This window comes from Apteryx rowi, unplaced genomic scaffold (genome assembly GCF_003343035.1).
Source record: "Apteryx rowi isolate R43461 unplaced genomic scaffold, aptRow1 scaffold_488, whole genome shotgun sequence".
NCBI classification, from domain to species: Eukaryota; Metazoa; Chordata; class Aves; order Apterygiformes; family Apterygidae; genus Apteryx; species Apteryx rowi.
The window spans coordinates 143,059-165,368 of NW_020450747.1; the positions used below are offsets into that span (position 1 = coordinate 143,059).

Genomic DNA, 22,310 nt, shown 5'->3' on the forward strand with positions numbered 1-22,310 from the left:
CAGCAGCAGAGCACCAGCTGGCTAGAGAACTGAGTAGCAGTAAGATACAAGCATCTTCTAAACTGCTCTATCAACAGACTTTAATCTCAGCCTTCAGCCTGATTCACAATAGGCACCTAAATCTGCACTGGGCCTTTTGTTTAGTGTGGTCAACCCATACTGACCATGTTTTTACAAAGGACTTTTACAGCAGTGCCAAGTTCAGCAACTCTTGGGGAAGCTACAGAAGCCTATGTCAGTTTTAACCTGAATACAGAAATCACAGAAAACAGAAGTTGAAAAAAAATCAGATGCAACAGCAAGATCAGGTTTTGGCAGCTTCAGATCAGACTGTGAATCACACAGAAATTCCAGCAAAGTCTCACTTGAATACCCTATCAGGGCATGGGGAAGAGGCAGATCTGCTTCTTTCCCACTCTCCAAAATCCACAATGAAAGAGCTAAAATTTAGGTCAGTGGTGCTGTATCTTCCAAGCAATCGTGGACACTCTGCCAGCCCTTTACATGAGCTAATAAAGTATTTCACAAAGACAACTTTCTGTCTACCTAGTATCGGCTGAGATTCAGTTTTCTGTAACTAGCCTTCTCCTATTAGGTTTGCAGCTAAAAATTCATTGTAAGACATAAAGATAGGATTCTGCCTTCTGTTTTGGTAGTCTCACTATCCTTAGGTGTTAATTAAATCTGTGAGCATGTAGGAAGACAGACAAGTACACACAGATTAATTTAGACAGTTAACATTGTTACAAGACACTACAGATTGCCTATGGAAAATACATGACAAAGATATAACATTCCAAACATTAAAAAGCTACACATTGAAGAAGAATGGTTAAAGACCTCCTAAGTCTACTACTGTCTTGTCACAGCTCAGGCTTAGCTTAAACTAATTATTTAGCCTGATTTGTAATATTACGTGACACTGAGCACTACTATTGTTTACATATATGCTAGTCAGCTGAGATTAACTCCTTCTGACTTGAATTTTGGAGAATTCCTTAAGAAAATAAAGAATTCTAATGCTGGAGAACTGCTTCCAATTTTAACTTTATTCTGTCTAAAATATAAATGTGAAACTTCTGAGCTGTACAAGAAATTAAAAAAAAAAGCTACTCCAAAAAGAAGCTTTAAAATAATACAAATTGTTTTCTGCCTCTCTTTGCAAGACCTATGTCTCTGTTCTGTGAGGGGATGCTGACACTACATTCAACAGTAGCTTGCAGTATACATAGAAGATACCTGTGTTATCTTTAAATAAATTTGCTCAGGGACTAACAATAATGCAGACAGGAAAACACAAGAGTATTTACCCTGAGCCTTATGTGGGTTTTGATTGCTACTATCATCAAATTGTTACTGGAACCTAAAGTATTTTTCAAAGTTAACTCAGCTATATCTGTCTAGATCTGCAAACATGTCAGACTAGTAAAGGTATGTCTATTCCTTAAGGAATCACCCTTGCTGACTGTGAGGCAGACATACCTTCAGTGGTATGAAGCAGGAGCTCTCCCAGAGAAGTCAGTGGGTTACTTACATTAATCTGCAAGGGAAAGATGACTAACAGGAGCAGAACTTAAAAAAGGGAAGAAAAAAAAAATCAGAACTTTTGACTAACTAACTTGGGAGGCAGAAACTGTGCTAGCGTAATTAGGGCTGCAGTCTCTAAGGATACCAGCCTAGCATCTTTCATCTGTCACCAAAAATTAACTTCATAAAATTTGATCTTAGGAGGGTGTGATCACACTGCAGTACTTCCTTTCAGATCTCTCCAGGCACATGTTTGACTGTGYGATCACAGCAAAATGATAACAGTGAGATCTAAAAATAAATTTGTTCCTTGCTCTGAAGCTGGTTTCTCCAACAGATGCCCAAACCTCCAATTACTCCTTTAAAGGCCAAGCAGAGAAATAAACAATCTGTAGATGGTACAGGTTTTCTATACATTGAGTTCGCATGTCAAAAAAGCTTGAGCTTGTTATTGGGTTAGCAGGCAGTTTGTACATAGACTACAAATATGAGTAGTTACACCATTCAAATCCTTTTGTATAAGTCCCTCCTCAAAATTCTAGTAGCCGCTGTTAGTCATCATTCAAGACAACAAACTGGACCACAACAAACCACATTTCAGACCCAGTAGTAGAATGAAAAAAAAAATGAGACGGTGAAACTGCATCCAGCAGAATGTCATTCCAGTGAAATAAGTTCTTTTGACAAGTCCCTCATACCGTGGGCCTAACTGCAAATGACTGTACAGAATCCGAGCAATCACCCACCACTGTCTAGCCTCAGAGAGTAGTTTCTGCTTGGTACTCTTACGAGTTTATCATCAGTTTGTATAATGCTTATCACAAAGCTAAGAGCAAAGGAACTTATTTCCTCTGTAGTTCACTGAGCTTCACTATGCCACTGGGAGAAGAGTTCCCTTATGTCTCAGCTGATGACGAGTCTATAACATGAATCACAGCAACAGTTGTAATTATATCCTAGGTGCTGTTCTTACACAAAACAGCAGCTTTTATCCTTTCATAAAAAAAGCTCTTCTGTTTGCTGCGTACTGATGAGTCATAAGGCACATACATGATCTAATTAAATGGTTAACATTTTATTAACATTTAAAGCCCTTCCCTCTAAACAAAGAGAAAGCCTTCTGGCAGCCTAAGCCCTACCTGTTCAGGGCACAGATCACCATTTTGCCTTATTTAAAATAATTGCACCCAAAAGAAGGGGCCTTCCATTAAGATTGAAGGTTTTTTTGCAGATTCCCAATTTCAAAAGAACACCTGTGTTTCTTCAGAATAAATTTTGCTCTTTGAATTTAAATACAAGTACCACCAAGGAAAACAGTTGCAACAACATACCTTCTTTCCCCTTTCCTAAACCTTTTCAACAAGTCAGGACCTAGCCATTCACAAAGACTCTGACTGAATCTCTGTGCCTAATTTGTGAGGCAAGTAATCCCTTAGACTAGACTAGGCAAGCTTTGCTGAGCTTCTCTCATATCAAGMTGGTAAATTGCTGGACCAGAGAGAGAGCCTGTCCCCAAAACAGAACCACAAGATCTGCATTAGAAGGTACTACACTCATTGAACAGCAACATTTGACATTATCTGTTCTCTAATCTCTTTCTAGCATTACATAGTATTGTAAGAATTGCTACTTTCCAGTTAAAATAAAGACTCCTTAATTTACARTTTGTTTTATACTTAATATTATTTTATATATAGTGTATATATATTGTATATAGAGAGATCAGCAAACAAAAACCTATACTCCTGCTTGATAGCCATCTCAAATCATTTGTTACACACCTTTTCTCAAATGCTACATTCAGAGTGGACAGTTTACTAGTAAACAGATTTGGAATATGCAGATGTTACGGGTAAGAACCCCCAACCCCAGCATTTCTGCGAAGCCATCAAGAATTTACAGTCTCATGAAGCAAAATATTTAAAAAACAAGCACCTCCGAGGTGGTGGGAGTTCAGGGAGTTCCACTGTGCACAAGTACTTGAGAATACACTTCGAAAAAAAGTCTCAATTATCTCATGTGGGACAAAGAAGATATGCTAGAAGCAGAACTTCCAGAGACAGCAAGTTTGCTTCATTTCAAAAATTTTTGCATCCTACTATTCATTCAGTTTAATAATACAAACAAATACTAGTTTATGCTAGTACCATGCCAATGACACAAAGTCCTACCTATTTCTGTTGCACATCACAAACACCTCCCTTCACTCCCTGTAACAGCAGAGCATTTGTCCTGAAGTCCTGGATGAGGCTGTCCAACACACATGGCTTCGTAGCACACCAGGCTGATCAACATGCTCTGTCTCAGGAAGTGCAGGTTTTCACAGCTGCTTCATCTACAGAGCCCATGAAATGCTCTGGGGTTACAGAGCCTGAGATGGAGGGGAGATGAGTACATCTCTCAGAGGCCAGGAGGAAAATGTACAGGTTGTAAGCCAGCATGCAGAGAAACTGTTGAAGGGCCCTCATGAATGCAATGCAGAAGGGGAAAAACTTAAGTATTGTGAAGATGTTTCTGAAAGTGATAAACAAAGGAGCTCACAAAACCCTTTTTAGGATCTCTACAGACAAACCTAAAAACCTCTCTAAACTCCTCTACTAACACTAGTTATTTCTAGTCCTAGAAACTCCATTGAGGACTGACATTGACTTTTACAAAGCTTTGAAATTCAGTTTTTCTAACAACCACTTCTCTACCTCCACGTGGCCACCCACAAGGAACATCAGGACATTGGGCAAATCTACCACCCTACCACATTGCTGCAGTCCATTACCATCTTCTCGTCAGGACAGGTCCCTCAGGCAACCTTCATGGCCCACCTTACAGGTCAGACTTCCTCAGGGACAAGACACCACATTCTACAAACCTCTCCTTTTATAAGCAACTCTCTTGACTCCAACAGCATCATTTAGCTGGGGAGAGCCTCCAAAATGTGGCCTGTCTCACAGCTGAGAACAATGTGGACTGATCAGGAGACATTGGGTCCCCTCAGCACTGTGCCCTGCCAGCACTTGAGCAGAAGCAGCTGAGCACCCCAGGGGTGGCAGTTAAGAGTTCAAGAGTCTTAGCACCTGGGTAGGCTTTTCCTCCAACCAACAAAACTCACGTTTCTGTCTTCAATAACCCTGCTACATTTGCCTTTCTTTCTGCATTCCTTCTGCCAGATCACACGTGCCTACCCTTCAGTGGGCTCATCCAGCATCCTATCAAACTGATATCTTCCCCTCCCATCCCTCCACCCCCCTGCAATGTCAGGAACAGCAGTTTTGGTTACATGAAAACTCAGTGTAATTAACTGTGAGGGAGAAGGGATTAGCATTCACCAAATACATGGAGTTCCTTCTTCCCTCCCTACTAAGAAGTCTGATTTTGCAGTCATAGGGATCCTGGTCTCTCCTCTCCCCTAATCTCTCTGAACTGAAGGAAAAAATGGTGGGAAATCAAAGTCAGCTTAAAAAACATAAACAGCACAGGAAAGACTAATAGAAAATAGATGACCAGGCAAAGGGATCAGGAGACAGCCCAGAACACAAAGCCAAATCTTACCTTCTGCATGTACCTGTTAATGGTGAGTGCAAAAGTTAGAGGCACTTACACCACCGTGTAGGCATGCTGCAATAGYCACTTTCCTACCATTCTGGTTTAAACAGTGGCTCTAACACGCTCTTCTCTCCAGCTCCTGTTTGGTTACTAATCCTTACAGCACAGGAAAAGGAGAGTTGGATTTCATTTAACCCCTTCCGCCTCTAAGTTTCTTCACAAGTGTTTTCTCTTTTGCTTGGAAAAGCCAGAGCTGTAAGCATGCACACATGGATGATTTGGAATGGTTTCCAGTTCTTGTAGCCTGTGTGTGAGCACACACGTTAGCTGCAAACTATGCCTTAAGTTACTGCAGGGGTGGGGCCCTTTGTAACAAGTTGTATTTTAGCCGTAGGCAGCAAATCAAAAGGGAGACATTTATCCACAAATCCCTTCGGTATTCATTTTTAGGACATTCCTAATTCTAAAAAAGAAATTACTTAGTTTAACATTTCCTTTGAAACTAAAGCCTGAATCACAGTTCACAGATATTCTTTTGACGAAAGAAAGTTTGAATTTAAATACAATTCACAGCTGGATGTGGCTCTAGGCAGTGTTAAGCAGATCCCCAAGGTCTGAAAATACCAGCACTTTGGATACAGATCTGAATTTAACCAAAGACAAGGGCATCTCAGGTTTCTCTGTTTTCTCCTTTAACATACACCATGCGATTCAGATACCCTCTGAAAAATCCCACGGAGGAACAATGAGGAACAGAAAGACTGTTCAGAAAAAAGGAATCTAATTGGATGCATTACAAGGAAAAACTTGTGCTGTTAATCATGTGAATAATGGAGAAATCATTGCATAAGAACTTACATGTTGTTGTTGTTCTGTCATGAAAACAGATTACTTTTCCCCCTATTGATTTTGTCCTCTGCTTAGTATAAAGCAAATAAATGTTGAAAGATAAAGATCACTGATCTATAAAAATAAATTCTGTTCCAGCAATTAAGAGCTGTCAGCATTTTGACTTTACTTAAGAAACATTATGAGAGAGGTCTCTAAGATTATGAGAATAACTTTAAAGTATTAAGTTGGGGAGGGGGAGTTGTTTGCCTTCCAGTTTTATAGTCTTTCTTATCAGTAGTTCTTTTGTTTGAAATCATGAGAAACATAATCTTACTTTCAGAAGAAAAGCTGATGCTTCTACCTTCAGGTAACTCCAAGTGCTGGGTCTTCAAGGAAAACATCAAGACATACACTAAAATCTCCAGAACTGGTATCACTGCTCTCTGCTTGKCCATCTTACTGCCTTTAGATGATAAAAAGGGACAATGTCCTTGGCAACCGTTGAYAAGCCTAGACACACACAGCTCCAAACTGAAAGAAGTTTGTAACAGCCTCCTAAATGCACCAGGTGACACAGAAAAACATGTACCACAGCAAGCAATTTTATTCAGGGGCTACAGCTGTTATAACTCCCACTGGTCAATCCTTATCTGGCAACTAGCCACAAAGGTACACAGCCACAAAAGCTACTACAGTTACACATCCCACATGAGACAGAATTCAAATAAATGTCACCTTTTTCCACATGCAAAAGCAATGCTGTACCTTCCCAACCAAGCTAGTTCTGCCAGAATAAACAAGGTCTGCAGCATAAACCCCACCAGGAAAACCAACACAAAACAGCAACACCTTTCCCAGAAAGTAAAGAGACCCTGAAGGTTTAAAAGTATGACACACCCCAGAAAAGTGCCTAACACTAGCACTGATGCACAGCTATCTAAGTCTCCCTTGTCAGGAGGCATAATGACTGGGCATTGTTAAAGCTCAGTTAAGAATATAGAGATAGTTGTCTTGCCCCTCTAGAATCAAATTTTCCTTTAAGGAAAGAAAAGAAGTGTGGGCTTTGGGCCAAGCTCTGGGCCCTCCCTATTTCCATGAGAAAGAAGTTATATCAGCGTATCCTTTTTCTTTACCCGCCCTGTACTCTCAGCTGGCCATTGGTTCCTGCTGTCCTGCCAGCTCTCACAATCATGTCCCAGCCTTCAGGATATTGATTACCTCCACACCAAAGATCCAACCCTTGGCCTCATACGAATAAACCACACTTTTCAGATCAGTTTAAAGCTTTTAGTCTGTGCCATTGGGAAGAAAAGTTTGGAAACCTAATCCTCAAGGTTCAAAAGCTAGTAGGCAAAAAACCACAACTCTAGATGAATTTATAAAAATCTGATTTTAAAATCTTTTCTCATAGCAGCAGAACCCTGGATAAATGATTTTTTGAAATATCAAGTTTAGTAATGCTGCTGTGGTTCCTGTGTTCTTGCTGATAGTTAAAACTATGAGGGAGTTTAGAGAGGAGAGGAAACGTGACTGCCCGTGTTGGAATTTAGCCAGGATACATCCAAAAAACAGCTGTGCCTACTTGCATTGAAGCAGATACTGCATAAACACATCTGGATTTATTTTTAACCCCATAAAGGCTTAATAGGTAACCTCCTGAGATGCTGAAATAAAACAAGAATTGGCCAGACTTTTACCACAACTCAGCAACATGAAATGTTGATGAAACTTTATTATTATATTATATTACTATATTAACAAAATAAAAAAAAAGTATGCTCATTCTGCTTGATTCCAGTAGAGACATGACAACAGCAAAAGCTATTAATGTGGTTTTTGGATTCAAGGCCAGTCCTTACCAGAAAAGAGACAACGCAAATATGAAGCAAACCTTTGCCCTGTAGTTCCACAGAATCTGTGAACTCTGTGAGAAAGAACAWGATCCCTCTGTTGAAAGTGTTTTCAACACCTATCATTCAGTAAAAGTAAGACAGTCCACTGATTTATGACCATTCTCATTTCTTGATAAGGCACCCACAATTCACTATGGAGTGAATACAGTCAGGAACACAGGAATTACCCTCTTGCAACTAGCTCTAACCAGCAGCTTGCCCAGAGGCAAATGGCAGCTGGGTGTCACTGATGAGATCATCAAGAAGAAACAGTTTCCATAAATGCATAGAGAATGGGTACTGCTGAACAAAATATCCCTTCTAATCCCACTAGTTAAGTGCTTTTGGCAAGAAGCAATTTCTACAGGAGTTGCAATGCTGGGATTTCAACAGTTACATGACAGAGGTCAGTATGAGACATAACAAGATACTTGCATTTTCTTTTGACAGACTCCAGAATTACCTTTCATGGTAACAAATCACCAGGATTTCTTACTTCCAGGGATACCAGTGGTTGTTTTCAAAGAATATCTAAAGATTTGCATGCTTGACTGGACACAACTCCAGTCTAACTAGCTATGGCTGTCTAACACTCTTGGGGCACCAGTTGGTTTTCGTTGCATTTGCAAGCAGCAATATTTCTGTTCCTTCAACCAGAAACTGAGTTGGGCTCAAATCAAGATGTAGGTTCTATTCTCAGGTACCCCATGACTTACTGGGCAAAATATTTTTTAGAGAAAAGTCAGTTCTCAATGAGAAAATGTAGATTCAGTTCAGATTGGCTGAACAGCACTGGCATCTGAGAAATTCAGATGAGACTCACAAAGCCTCCAGAAGAGCAGCTATTCTCAGTGGCTCAGGCACTCACTCAAGGAAATGAAGGGTCTGTGTTCAGTTTCTTGAGGAGATCTGAACCTCCCAGGAGAATATTGTGATCCGGAAATCACAGTATAGAGACACATCAGAAACTAGTTTTCTTAAGCACCTCCTTCATCCTTTAGCCAAAGAGAATGGGTCTGTGATGTGATGGCTGGAACATGCACTTGGAAATGGGATGCTTGTCTCTACCTACCTTTCAAATTAATGTCCAGTTTCTTAGGTAAGTGCAGTAGCCTGATCAAGTGAAAYGGACAGCCTCACCCATACTTGAGCCTAGTGCTTAGGCCATTTCATTCAGCGGATATGGGCCCAAATCCTTTCAAGCAGAGGATAACCTTGAGCTGGAATGTGGCATCCCAAGTGAGTGTGCTGATCACTGAATGACAAGGTAAGGAAATAAAGGCCTCTGGGATGTCAAACCAAGTCCACTGCTATTGGGGACACTGGAGCATATCATTCCTTCCGTCAGCTGCACACGGGTTTGAAAACAAGAGACTTCAACTCACTCCAAACAGAATGCATCTTTTGACATACTACATTTTTTCTTCTTACTTGTTAAAGAAAAGTACATTCAATGAAGATAGCAATGCAAGAGAGCAAGCTGGAATAAGACACATTGAGAATAGACTCCAGTATTGATAGGGTTATTGGCACATAACTCAAGATGCCCTAAACCAGACCTCCAGAGGTTCTGCTGGACACACTGTATTTCTGAAATCTGAAACTTTCCTAGGGCAGGTTTTCATGAGCAGTGATAGGTAATATGTATTACATAGGGCTCTTTCACCTCTTTCATGCAGGGGCCTTACAGTCATGCTTTGGTGAGGTTTTGTGGACTTTTAGTCCATTTTTGGGAGGTTTTCCTCATGTACGTGCTTCCTGGATCCACAGAATTAGCCCACTCTTGCTGGTTGCTGCAGCCTCATAGCTACAGTTCAATAAATGAGTGTTCCCTAACAAGGTTGTGCTTCTCTTTATTTACACCCCTTACAAATCCTGGATACTTCTAGCCTTTGCTTTTGGTTCAGCAACATGGCTTCTTGTCCAGAGTGAGCTACCAACCCAGGATTCCCACCCATCAGCTTGTGTGAGTTCTTTTCTGTCTCCCTCCCTCTCACCCAAGCAGGCTTTTGCTCAGTGTCAGAGGGAGGGAGGTTGCCTGTGTCTGAAGGTACCAGCTTCATTCCTGTCCAGCCTCCCTTCTTGCACACTTCCATATAAGAGAGCCCAGAACAGTGAAAAACAATGCAGTTGTGAGTAATTTGCTATAATCTGTTCCAAGAATGGACGAACTCACAGAGACTTGGCCTGACTGAGTCCCATTTTCTTAGTCCTTTCCTGACAACTGAGCCAACTCCTGTACTGTACTCTCCAAGAGAGCCTTCCAATAAATTTGCTTTCTGTATTCAAAGAATTATATGTGTCTCTTCATCCCTTTTCAAGATGAGGCAAATAGTAAGCTTGTCACTTCATATTTATTTTGATTCTTAACCAAATTAGGTGAGATTTTTATCAGGTCAGCTTTCTGAACAAGCTGATAATGCCACACACAAGTTTCAGCTCTTCATCCTTATGGCCATTTAAAGAAAAGCAGCATGCACTGATAATGTTGGTGCTCAAAAAACGAAAACAACTTCCAAGAGCCATGACTAAATMCAGACAAACATCGTTATGAAAGGCACTCCAATACATAGTACCAATACACAGTGCAGGATCCAAGTGAAGGCACTGATCCATGCTAAGACTGTACTTGAATACTGGAAGACGTGAACATAAAAGAACAGAGGACCCATGTGTAATGAAAGCTACAGTGGTTTTAAACCAGTCCAACTACTCCCAAGTTTAACCAATGTAAACAAAACCAGGACACAACTGAGTCTACTGGGAGGGAAGGAGGGCTATATTATTGTTTTCTAGCACTGGATAACATACCCAATTTTTCCAGTGTTCCACCCCAAATCTTAGGATATTTACATAAAATCACCTCTCAGCTTTCCTGAAAATTATACACTTAGAATATTGCTAATTGTTAAGAAACTGATCATAAGGGCACTGTAATCCCATTTTCTTCTCCTGTATCATGGATTTAGATATTGCATGGAGTGAACTTGACAGCCACACAGAGGATCTCATTTAGAGAGATTAACCTGGAAACACGGAGAGATCTGTAGGGTCTCCATTAGTCCATTCTTTGCTACAGAGGATTTAAACTGAAATAATTATATTTAGCAAGCACACACTCATAATATACTCGAAAATACCACATACATGCATTAAATGAGGCTATGCCTTATCCAGAACAGATGTTTGTTTTCCTTTTATTATTGGTTTTACATTTTAATGATATATAAAAAAGTATATGGAAGCAGAGGTGGTAAGCAGTTTGGGCTAGAAAAATAATTTCAAGAGAAAACATTTTTAGTTCTTACACAAACAAATCTAGTGATTAATGTTGATTTCTTGTGCTCCCCAAGCTGTCACTGGTGTGGGCAAGGAGCACAGGGTCACAGTCAGTCAGTTCTATTCAGATTACATGTGAAACCATAAATGATGGTCTCTGACCTCCCGAATTTTCTTCAGATATTCCAGTCTGCTCCACCCAACAAAACAAAAATTAAAGTCCAGATCACACAAATACAACAAACTATGTTGTCACAGGTCCCACTTAGAGTTATTCACCGAGACAGCTGTTCCCCATGGACGTCCCAGTGCTCTGACTGCCATACAGGTAGCAACCCTCTGCTCAGAAGGCCTGGCCCCGAGTTCAGTCAAATCAATGGGAAGATTTTAATTTTCAAAGGCTTTGGACCATGCCCAGACTGAAGTGGCTGATGGGAGGGGGGAAGAAGGAGGAACAACAACAACTCACTAATTCAAGGCCTGACCCAGCTTTTTTTCTAATCAATGACAGAACTACAACTATTTCACTAATGCTGGACTGAGTGCTAAAAGAAGGTCTTGCTACACTGTTCTACCCTTGCCTGAGTCTCTATAGGGAAACCAAGGCAGCCAAGTCTCCCTTTCCCCACAGTGCAGACTGCATGCTCTTTGTGTGATTAGTCTCCCCCACCCCAGTAGAGTGCCTGTGCTCCTGATAAAACATAGACCCTGAGACAGAAACAGCTTCCCTGCTTCTCCCATCCTTCAGCCCTCACTGGGGGAGGGAGCTTGCCAGGCAGAAGAAGAAAGCCAACTACATCACGGCCAACATGAAGAAAGATCCTCCTGGAACCATTCCAGCTATTCTATGTTTAAAAATTCAAGCTTTTTCTCTCAGCAACTTCTCCACACACACCCCCAGAGATTTCCCACTATTGACTGTGCAGTCAGAAGGCACCTGCTCTTAGCTGTGCTTGGCACTGACTACCCCAAATGCTGTTTAGGAGAGACAGAAGAGAGAAGAAGTTGAAAGCAAAACCTAAGAAGCAATTCTTACCACTCCCACCCCCACCCCACATACATATATATATCTCCTAATTCCTGGTCCATTTATTCACATTAGTTCTGCTTAAGAGAAGTAAATCCTGTGTCAAAACATAGCTCTTCAGTTGAAAAAGTGTTAGATTCAGCAGAGGTTTAACTCTAACATACTAAACACGGAGTCATTAGGATTTAACTCTATTGAAATGGAAATCAAGACAGAAACCTTTCCAGTTCTTATACTTCAGTTTGGAATGTGAAGAGGACAAGAACGATTATAATAGCATTAAAGATCCTCTGGACCAACACGCCCTTGATAGCAAGTATTTGGAAACATGAGGCACAACATTAGCTCTCGTTGATGTCTTCCAGTGTCAGGCAGCAAGGAAGCTGACACCCTGCTAAGGTCAGCATCACCGCCTAGCTGCAACATGAAAAATTTGGTATGCACGACAGAGAAATGTTAACAAAGAAATGGGGCAACAGAGGCTGTCAAGAYGATGATCCTTCTCTCCATTTGGACAGACTCTCACTGCCCAGGTCTCTCCAGTGGCTCAAGGCAGGGACAGTTCTTTTGCCCAGCTCTGTCCCTGTGCAAACCCCACAGGGCATGAGAAGGTGCCCAGATCCTGGCAGCCATTGCTGTATGTCTATGGCTCAGATCTCTGACAAGGTATTCTGGAATGAGATTTCCCTCCCAGCATAATGAAATACTTAGTCATCAACACAGGGGCCTTCTGGGGCAGAATTCCAGCTGCACCTGAGATCTTGCCTCCACAAAGAGACAGCTTTTTCCAGCATGCAGGTTTAGTTCAAGGAGGAAGAGAGAGGGATACTTTAAAATACCAGTCCAGGGATTTTTGTTTGCAGCAGTTGAAGGCTTCTGTTTACTTTTGGGTCAGGTTAAGAAATCTCTCGCTTCTCTCTCCTGCCACTTCACAGCTGTCGGTTGAGCTTCTGTGCTTGCCGCTCCTTTGCCTCAAAGGCAAACTTGGTGTCCTGAAGCTGGGCAATGGCCTCCTTGGCTTCCTTCAGGTCCTGACAGATATGCTTGTACTTTTCTGTCATCTCCTTGTTCTCTCGGCGCAGTTCCTGTACCACCTGGTTCACCTCCTCTGTCTGCTTGGTGCAGTGGATCTTCAGCTGCTCCACCTCAGAAAGCATGATCTCCATGTTCTTGACCAAAGACTCCAGTTTCTCTTTGGACATGGCTTCGGGATCGGTTCTGTTCAGTCAGCCTAACCCAAACCCAAAAAGGACAAAGATAGCCACCCTGTGTAACACACACCAGGAAACTTGGCACTCACAGTCTGGTGGTTTCTTTTTATACTCTCTCCTGATCATCCTCCTCCCTTCTTGTTCCTTCCCCAAAGTGTCTCTAATCTTCCTGGCTGGGTTAATCTACTTATTTTTACTGCGCTGTAGAAATCTACTGAAGGGCTGACAACCCCGCAGTAACATATGTGCTGTGCAGCAAAAGCCAGAACAATAATGAGGTTCTTTGCAGCCTGCCATAGGAAAATAGCTTTCATCCTAAGATTTCTCTTGGGAACCCCTTGCAGTGCCCATTAAACTACAAAGAAACCTCTTCAAGCCAGCGGCCCACTCCAGTCCTGCACACACAGTTCCAAGAGCACAGCCTGACTTTCATCTTACAGATATTGAGGTAAGCAAGCTTACAGCAATATAAGCCAAGTGCAAGCAAAGAAGAGAATTAGCCTCTGTTTCTCTTTCCTAATCCCATGTTTGGGCAAGATGGAAGGAACAAAACATATAAACTTCCCCTTTTTTTCAGAAGAAGCTCTACCTAAAAACTCAACAACAGCCTGCACACCATCTTCTATTGAAGGCATCCACAAACTTTCTTAGTTATTACAATCAGTGGCAACCACAGTTACCATCAGCAGCAGCAGCTGGTCCATGAGCACCTGAAAGAGGCTTGTATCCTGTTAGTGGCATGCAGGCTAGAGTTTATAAACCTTGGTCCTACTCCCCTCCTCATGTCACTTCAGCTTCATCAGTAACATTGGCCCCGGAAGTGATGAGCCAAATGACCTACCAAGGGGACTCCTCCCAAGAGACTTCCAAGCTGTTGTCAGGTGCCGCAGGAACACCAAAACACTTCTTCCTGGACACACGTCACCCACAACAGAGTCAGAAACTGCTGCTGCAATACTACTGTGAACATGTGTGAACCGAGAGACACACCCCGGTCTGATAATGTGCTGATTAGTCAGGTCATACTAGGCAGCATGATGATCCCAGCAGCCACAAGGGATTGAGAGAGCCTGGCCCACTTTCTGGATGTATGATCCAGACCTTCTTGTGTATTCTGTTAATTAATGCACTTGCCTAGACAATAAGAATCATTAATTCACCAGGGATCTGACATAATGGTATTACCCTTGAGAAATTAATTCAGTTGAAAAGAAGGTGGTGTTGCATGCGGCTCTCCAGGAAAGACTCCATGCAATTTAGTGCTGATTGTCTGTTCAGAGGACACAGACCACAGCAGAGACCAGAAGACAGGCTTGCCCTTGGATAACTTCCAAAGTAAGGCCAGACAACAGTGCCTCTCTCCTCCCTCCCCACATCAGAACATTTACTCCAGGTTGTGTCTGCACCTTTTCCCTCAGGCCCTCAGCCTGTTCTACATACCCACAGAAATGTAAAATCTCATTTGCCATGTATCACATACAGACATGGAGCTGTCCTCACTGTATTCACCTCACAGGAGATATGTTCCAGGGCACAGTATTGAATAATGGTCTTCATTCTGCATACTGTTGCGCAGTTCCAGTTCCCTTTAAAAAGACCCTTAGGAACAGTCCTGTATTCCCATCCTACACACTGAACCCCAGGTTAAGGAGAGAGAACACACATGTTCACATGCATAGCTCCCACATACACCTTTTTCCTTCAGTCTTTGGYCTTTAACCAGAAAACTATTTTTTTCAACTGTGGAGAGCTTCAGATGCTTCATCCCACAACTTATCCCCCTTTCCCTCTGCCAGGCTTAGAGACATTAGGCTTTTTCTTCCAGGGAATTTTACTTCTCCTCCAGCACTGGCTGAAGGCACTGCTGGACACTGGCCAAGCTCTGACAGTGTTCAAAGGCCTGGGACTTCTCACAGCTGGAGGTTAAAAAGTCACTGACAAAGTCAGCCATCCTATCGCCTCTCACACAAGTGCACCAGTGGGCCCCTCTCACGCTGGCAGTTGGACTGCTTTGCATTGCACTTTGAAATGAGCAGAAAGAGTGACATCCTTCAGGTGAAAAGAGAGTGGGAGAATCTAAACATAATTAGAATATGTCCTAAAGTCCTTGAAGAAACATTTGCACTGGCTGCCAGCCCAGATCCCATGTGATGCACATGGCACTGGAATAGGYTGGAACACGTTGCAGCATTACAAAACAGCAGGTCTTCATTATTGAGGAATCCTTGCTGTCTCCACAACTGTACACACAGCACCCAAATATCTTAAATCTAGTGGAATTACAATGATACATAAAGAGAACACCATAGAGATCATTTCTTGGATATTAGTAATTGAGACATCACCTCTCACTATCTTACTCTCAAAACTATTTAAGCCACCTTGGGTACAGACAGAATCTTGGCAACAGAGACTGGGTAAGAGACACTACTAAAATAACAATATAAAATGAAAACAAGCAGTAGCATGAGAGGAGTTCCTAGTAAAGTAAGACAGGAATCAGTATTAGGGTTGGTTCAATTCAAAATATTCTTTGATGAAATAAGAAGTAGGAATTAAAAACATTCTCATGAAAATTGCAATGGGAGAAAGGTGCAGAAGTCACTTGAGCTGGAAAAACAGAGCAACGAGACACTAACATGAGCTGTAGTTTATTACCTTGTCTCAACGTTGGGCTCTACTTTTGCAGAAGAACTGGAGGTGGAGGCAAAAAACAACAGTGGATTCATCTGGGAAAAATGCAGAACAGCATACCTGGGAAAAACAATTCAAACCACRAGAATTCAGGACAGAAGGACACACAGTGAACAGCAGTATTAGGAGTGACGGCAGTGATGGGGAAATAGCATGTCAGATGGGAATCTGTGATACAATATAGCAGGAGAAAATAATAATACTGCTAGGCTGTGTTACACAGAGGAGATGGGAGATCTTGGGAGATGGAGTATCTACGGCCACAGATGAAGTACCACCACCACTGGAAGGGAAATGTAGTGCTTAGTTCTGGGCACCTTGTTATAAGGGGCAAAAAAGAAGACTGAAACTTAGACAAGTGTCCAGAAAAGATGTTGATTTCAAAAAATTGGTGGACTCTAGGAACTAGGTTTAGAAAGAAGGGTTGAAAACTGCACGGCAAGATATTTCTAAGACTGTTTTCCCATCATGCCCTGGTCCTCTGCATTATGCCAAGGAAGACAGCCGGAAGAATGCTTCTAGAATTAAGAGCTCAACATATTTTAATGTTTAAATCAGCAGTTTAGCAACCACCAGTGATTTCTACACACTCAGCCAAATGGTGCTTCTCTGGTCATTTCAGAGTCCTACTAAGTCAGGAAAACTTGGCGTTAAACCTCTCACTACAGAACACACTACATCAAGAGACACCATTCCTAAAATCTACCAGCCCTCTCCTGCCTACTTTTCCTCTATTCCACCATCCCCTCGTGCACATGGATCTGAGAAAGATGAAAGCAGAAAAGGCAGAGCTAATTGAGGACAAAACTGGGAAGCAACTATTGGGAATGTTCACTCCTGCCATTGGGGATGGCATGATAATTATAGGAAACAGCACAAATAGAAGTGAAACTTCTGGTGCTTTCCATAAAGGCTGGGAACTGCCAGATCTGACTACAATACTATACTCAATTATGCTGCTTTTAGCACCAGAAGCAAATGAAAGAATATGAAGTTGCCAAGATGAGCCTGGTTCATGTGAGAGACACTTGTGTCTTCTTCATAAGGTCTCTGAGCCAAAAAGAATTTTTCCTCTCACCCAGAGGCACACACAATCCAGAAAATGCAAGTTTCCTATCATGTACATGCCTCAGAGAAGATCTGAGAATGAGACACAAGAATCATGCCCTTCAAACACCCATTTGAAAGCAGATCACGGGCATTTCAGTTTCTAAGTTATTTCAATGGGGTCCTGGAAATATTTGTGGAATAAACCAGTGTGCTAGCTCACTCTCTTCTTTGGGTTTTCATAGCAGCACAAGGGGGACAATTCACTAATCTAGAATTTTAAAAGGGAAGAAAGAACCCCAAAACTCAGCAGAATGGCTTTTAAATGACTGCTCAGGCTGACCTGACAAAACCACTCAGTATGAATCCTGAGGAAGAAGAAGTAAAGCTACAAAACAAATACCTCAGCTTATCAGGCAGACACTCATAGTGCTGTATCTATTTCTAGTTATATCAGCCACAGACAGCAAGGCAACATTCAGAGAACCATAGTGGGAGACAGCTCTTCATTGCCTCATAGTAGCTGGTTTAAGCCTATCATCTCCAGCTAGCACTGGTCACGATTTTAACAATTGATATTTTTTAGTACATTCAGTGTATCACTACCTCGAGGCACTCCCACACTGTTCTCCAAAACAGTCTCTTCGCTTATTTCTGGTTTATCCCTGGTTTATCCCCAACTGCATTTCTAGCAGCCAGTGCAGTATGCATGAGCTCTGTACTTCACCACCTAGGAAGCACACTTAGGTAAATGCAYTACGCAAATAAACTCATTACAAGATTAAGCATAAAGAGCTCCCACTTCTATATTTATAGTAAAACCATTTGAACAAACCACTAAAGACCAAGYGGCATCTGGCAGCACCAACCGTTCCTGTAACAGAGAGTGGGAGACATTTGTACCCAGTTATTTAATTTGTTTCTAATAAAAGAAAAACACCGTTACTATGCAAGTGTCAAAATACTCAGCACTGCGTAGGATATTGATATAATGATGATCTCAACCTGCAGAGCTTAAAGAGTATTGATAAAAATCTGCTTTCTTATTAAAGCATAAAACAATTTTAGCTACTATTATGCAGGTTTTAATCATATCTCATGCAATTTGGCAGAGGTTGAGCTGGGCATAAACCACATGATTTAYACATTTTAATCTGTAATGCCACACCAAGAGAATACCCACCCAAAATTGTGACCAAAATCCTTGACAAAAATTAAAATAATATGCCTTGGTATTATAAGTGTCTACAGAGCAGAATTACTGAACACAAAAGTACTTTTTTTCCATCCACCCTGCAACTAAACACTGGTCAGAAGATCAATACACTTAAGAATTAATTTAACATAATATGGCTCAGCAAAGAGAAATGGATGGCTTTAACACAGTTATCTCCAAACTGGCACATCTGAGAAATCAGTTGCATAGTATAGCATTTTTATTGTCTAAGAAACAGTTGCCTCATACCATAAAATTATTGAAGTTTTTTTTGGGGGAAAAATCCAAATTGGGACTAAGTGTTGAAAACTCAGAATAAAAAAAAAGGAGGGGGGGAAGTTTCAGATTAAATAAAACAATGAAAGGTCTGAATTACCACTTTTAAATACAGAATGTTTCAAAATAAAGCTATCTAAACATTTTTTTAATTCAGAATGTCAAATTGGAACGTTTCCAAAACCCCCTAAGTAGTAACACAAACTGTTCCATTGGGAAGACATTCTCCATCCCAGCTAACTGGTCTTCTGGCAAAAGCATTAGATGTTCAACATGGCATCCCCCTATGCACGCACTTTGCAAAGCCATTGTAGAGGAATTTATGGATAAACTCTTGCTCTGTGCTTTACAAGCAGCTTGGGGAAGTTCTGTTCATGACTAGGAGTGCAGAGGTCAGAAAATACACTCCAGCTGGCAAGCTGAGCAGATACCAGCTCCACAGAGGCTGGTGCTGATGCCCACATGCCTCAGCCCTTCATCCTGAGAGCCTACAGCACCTCTCTCAAAAACCGATCTCCCCAGCTGCTCTTTTTGCCTACCCTAACTCACAAGCAGGATGACCGACCAAACCAAAGCATGGCCTGACTGCCAGTGAACACACTCAGCCAGCAATCTGAGCAGGGAGGCAGGTATGGGGAAAGAGGGTGGAGAGTGCCTTTGTGAGGTGGGGACAAGGCAGAGGGTGTTGGGAGATCCTGCAAGGAGAAACTGGCCAAGGAGAGCTCATCCCTGCACCAGGCTCCTTGGCCTGTGCCCCTGCTGGGAGGTGTTTGTTGCACCCTTCCTGCAGTGCCTGAGGCCAACATTGAGAAAAAGAAAGGAAAAGAGGGAGGAATCACCTTGCCCCCTYCCTCAGCGAGGAGGGAGGCCAGCCAGTGTTTCTAAAGCCTGCAAGGGCAGATCAAATGACAGCCAAGGTAACTCAGAGAGCAAGGCACACTAAGGTGAAGTTGGATCTCATCAAAAGCTTTAGCGGCAGCACCAGGCATCAAACAAAGCTCATCAGAGGAGTATCTGGTTATTCAAAACTGCTAAAACTGTTATGGCATTTCAATCAATAGGATGTTGGTTTATAAAGCCATAGAAGAAAAAAGAAGTAGTTTCAGCAATAACTGGCAAGCTTCCCTCTAATATCAAGAGCTCATCCACAAACAGAGGGACAAGACGAATAGTCAAAGGTTTGTCTAATACATCTTTCCACTTCATGTCAAACTGAGGCCTGCAGGAAAGGAGGGGAAAGAGAGAAAAACATTTATCATCATCAAAATTTTGTAGAGGGGCAATCAAATATAGATTTTTTTTTTTTAAATTTGAGAACAAGTAGCTAACCTGGGAAACATTCTTTTACTTACTCTGCCATGTGATTTGCCCTAATGACTGAGTGTGCAGCTAGCCAGAGCATTTAGACTCCAGGAAAACAAAGACCAAAAATCCCCAAACTGTCATTATTATTTGATACATATGAATCAAAACACAGGTTCAAAAAAACCATGCACATTACCTTCTATTTGTAGGAGGTGAGGTTATGCAATCTAGCACTGTAACTGGACTACACCAAGTAAACTGGGAATGGCACAGATCTCAGTAATTAATCACCAAGCAATTTGATCTGATGGGAAGGAAGATCTCTTTTAGTTCTAGATACCTATGAACAAACTTTGGTGTGGTTTTTGGCTTGGGATGCAAAATTCTATTTTGATTTTGACATGACATTTAAAATTCTTCCTAGCTGGACTGGTCTCCAAAAACAAATGGATAAAATTGCTAGAGTTGAAGAATTTGTCAGTTTTCTTCAGTTTTCTCTTGACATCACTACCAATCACACATTTCAAAATAAGTCACTTCGTATCATCCAAATACTTCAAGGAGTTTTTAATTGCATTAACTTTTCAGAGACTACAGTCTTTACAATAATATATAAATATGACTCAACACTGTTTGGGAAGTCTCACAGACTAAGGAATGGAGACATTCAGAATGAAGTGATTTGTTCTAAAAGGATGCTTTGAAACTAAAGGAGATTCATGATAGTGGCAAGCTCCTGCCCAATATTACCTAGAAAGCTTCATTTAATCATGACAAGTTGTCAATGTCAAAACACTGGTATAAATGAAAGTTAGCTTCCCAGGTGACTGTCCTATTAGCTTGTCATGAGATCTATCCCTCAGGAAATCCTAACTAAGTACTATCAAAGCAGACAAGAGTACTACACTTTCTGGAGGTAATGAGTAGCATCTTTTCAAGGTAATGAGCAGCATCTTTTCACAGTGCTATATCCCTAGTTCTCTGTCACATAGCCAGCCTTGATGATCCTTAAGTAGATGAGCAAACAACAGCTTCATCTCCACAGGAAGTGAGATTAAAAGGTTTATTGCTACTATGACAACGACCAGGTTCTACTGTTCTTAAAATAGTCTGGAAACCTTAGCAGTGACTGGAAATGCATACATGGCTTCCCTACAGGATTCATCATGTATTAACTACAGTCCTCCAAAAGGAAATCATATTTTATAATAGGGTCTACTTTTTAGATGCTATTTTTTTCATGCTCTTTAATCCCTTGTTAGAAGGACTAAGAATAGAAAGCAGTTAAGGGCACTGTGCAGCCACGTGGCTGTGATTATAGCTTTAGCACAGATTACTGCTGGGAGCTTGCAGCAGACACTGAGAGAGGCACTGCTCTCTCATTTCGGCTCTAATGCAGCATTTGATTCTTGTCCCCAGACAGTGATCGACCCCCTTGCTGAAATGCAATGCACCTGGCAATGATCAGCCCTCTAGCTGCTTATTGATGCCAGATGCCAGCCATTTTTGATCTTCTTACAAATCTCCCCCTCAACATCTGCAGGTATTCTGTTGTATCTAACTTTGAATTCATTCCTCTCTCACAGATAACAACTGAAAGCAGAATTTGGCACACAGTAAGGTTGATACAACAGCATCAAATATTAAGTTTATAACCAATAACTAGATGGTAACTGTATGGCCTCTACTTGAATATGCTATTTGATTAGTAATTAGTACTTTATTCTTGGGGTTGACCAAATAAACCATTGATTCAATAGAATATTGAAATTCTTACACAACTATTACATTAGATGAAGATCCAGCTGAGCTCTGAGTCATGCTCCAAGTATGTTCGTGCTGACTTGTAGAGTAAGAACAATAAGAAGTACATTGTTTAATTCTGACTGCAGCATTAACCAGATCAAAGAGGGTGACCCTTATTTAATATTACTGCAATCAGAAAATTAATATGAACACAGAAGTCTATTCACTATTCTTGCCACAGTTTAGATTAAAATCGTATTTCAAAACAAAGAAAAAGTAAATCTAACCAAATTACATTTGTACTATCCATTAGTGTGTCTCTTGATGCCAAGCTGAGGTCACCTTCCTATAGCAAACGGAGGTTGAAGAGACAATGACCAAATTCAAGTTGTGAAATTTAGTAAGTAATTGATTATTACCTTATTAAAAAAAAAAAAAAACACAATTATGTTAGCTCCAATCAGCGAAGGCTGGTTCTTTTCTCTATAGAGTTCAGAAATTCCTGACATTTACAGACCAGATTTTGCCTGTAAACATACTTTTAATTGCAATTTCTAGGTAATTAAAAAAAAAAATAGCAGTGACTGCTACAGACCCAGCAGAATTCTCCATGGAACCTGACATTGTCATACAAGAAACTCATTTGCCTTTGCCCAACAGATTACATTGAAAGTGGAATGGAGTAAGAAAAGAAACTGGTAATTGAATTAGAATATTAG

General features: G+C 41.2%; 1 protein-coding gene across 1 annotated transcript in view; it reads right to left on the minus strand.

Annotated features, from left to right (window-relative positions):
• PAPLN (papilin, proteoglycan like sulfated glycoprotein) overlaps positions 1 to 15,994 on the minus strand; it is a 65,840-nt gene extending 49,846 nt beyond the window's left edge. The window contains exon 1 of the mRNA XM_026078772.1: positions 15,966 to 15,994. The gene's annotated coding sequence lies outside the window, so the exon portion shown is untranslated. The remainder of the gene's footprint in view (positions 1 to 15,965) is intronic.
• Between the last annotated feature and the right edge of the window lie 6,316 nt (positions 15,995 to 22,310).